Genomic DNA, 1,885 nt, shown 5'->3' on the forward strand with positions numbered 1-1,885 from the left:
GGCAACCTTCCGATTACAAGGCGAACTCCCAACTCTCGAGCCACGATCGTCATATTGTCATATTGTTTCCTGCCCTCCTTTTAACTGTTTCTTTTTATTCTGTCTTATCCTTTTGCTCTGACCGACTGTGAAGCACTTTGGTCAACTTTGTTGTATTATTATGTGCTATAGAAATAAATTTTGATTTGATATTGCAACTGCTTCATTTAAGCAGACCAAAAAAATGCTTGCCTTAGACACAATGTGTAACATCCCCTCCAAATCTAATAGACATAAAATAAATAAGAAAAATGAAAAATTATTATGATATTTTTTCTTAGTAAAACCACAAAACTGCTTTATTACATGCAAATAAAAGTTTTTTTTGTTTTTATCACATAGATGTATTATTATGGCTTCATTAACATGTACTGTAGGATAATCCTGATATATTTCTGTGTTTAACTTCTACTGTGATTCTCAGGTGTAAGGCAAAAATTCAGAAAACAGATCACGTCGATTCCATCCTCCTCTTTCAAACTTACTAACAAAAACATGCTGAGACAACAGAAAGAAGAAGTGACATGAGCTCGTCACCGAGGACTTGGTTTCATCTTCTGAAACGGAAAAAACATCATGAACTTTTCTGTAAAGTCAAGTGTTGTTGTGATTTCTGAAATATTGTTGTGTTTTGTACCTCGCAGCCCCTGTAACGTCTTATTAACGTGATACTATTGCTCTACGGTTCACAGCGTTTTCTGTCTGGATTCTTTGTATAGATGCAGACACCTGAACAGAGTGTTTAAAACACCTGCGATTCATTTGATCAAGTTTCCCTTTATGCAAATTTATATTTTTTTCCTTTTCACTGCACTGACATCACTGCTGACTCTTCAGATGATAATTCTATAAATAATAAAGTGATGCACAGAGCTCAACAGCAGAAAGCTGCACAAAAATGAAATGGTAAATGGTAAATGGTCTGTATTTGTAGCGCTTTACTCGTCCCTAAGGACCCCAAAGCGCTTTACATATCCAGTCATCCACCCATTCACACACAAAGGAACAGTAATAATAATGCAGCAATAATTCTGCTGCATAATCAGTGCTTGAACTTTTGTACTTTGCTCGTTGCTCATATTAAACTTGCTCAGTCTCAAATAAAGAAATCAGTGCAGGCTCGAGAAATCCCTGAGCGCCACGGGTTTAAACCTTACTGACCTGCCACACTCACCTTTCTCCCACTGACTGTTTTTGCTTTCTCTGTGCTGACTTTGAGCCATGGTATGATTTAATCAGCTAATTTAAAAAACATTGAACCAATTTCAATCATAATTCTTCCTTCGGATGTTCCCTATTGGGGTCGCCACAGTGGATCTGCTGCCTCCATCCCACCCTGTCCCCAACCCTCAGAATGTCCTCCTTCACTACATCCGTGATCCTCATTCTTTTCCTGGCAGCTTCATCTTTAAAATCCCTTGTCCATTGTATCCACGATTCCTCCTCAGCACACGTCTAAACTCTTTCAGCCTTGCTTTTCTAATTTGTCTCCAGTCAATTCAGTTTTATTTATTAAGTGGCAAATCACAACAACAGTTACCTGAAGGGGCTTTATATTGGAAAGCAAAAACCCCACAAAGGTCACAGCGTATGGCCCCTGCATGAGTCTGAATCTAATGGAAGTCTCTTCCTGTTAAAATCAAATCAAATCAAATCACTTTTATTGTCACATCACATGTGCAGGTACATTGGTACAGCACATGTGAGTGAAATTCGTGTGTGCGAGCTTCACAAGCAACAGAGTTGTGCAAAATACAAGAATGGCTACATCTGAAACTAATAAATATATGTACAATATATAATAGTATATGCATTTCTGGATGTGTATACTAAATATTTTTCTACG

Source organism: Pundamilia nyererei, unplaced genomic scaffold (genome assembly GCF_000239375.1).
Source record: "Pundamilia nyererei isolate P.nyererei 1_Seehausen unplaced genomic scaffold, PunNye1.0 scaffold00017, whole genome shotgun sequence".
In the NCBI taxonomy this organism is placed as follows: domain Eukaryota; kingdom Metazoa; phylum Chordata; class Actinopteri; order Cichliformes; family Cichlidae; genus Pundamilia; species Pundamilia nyererei.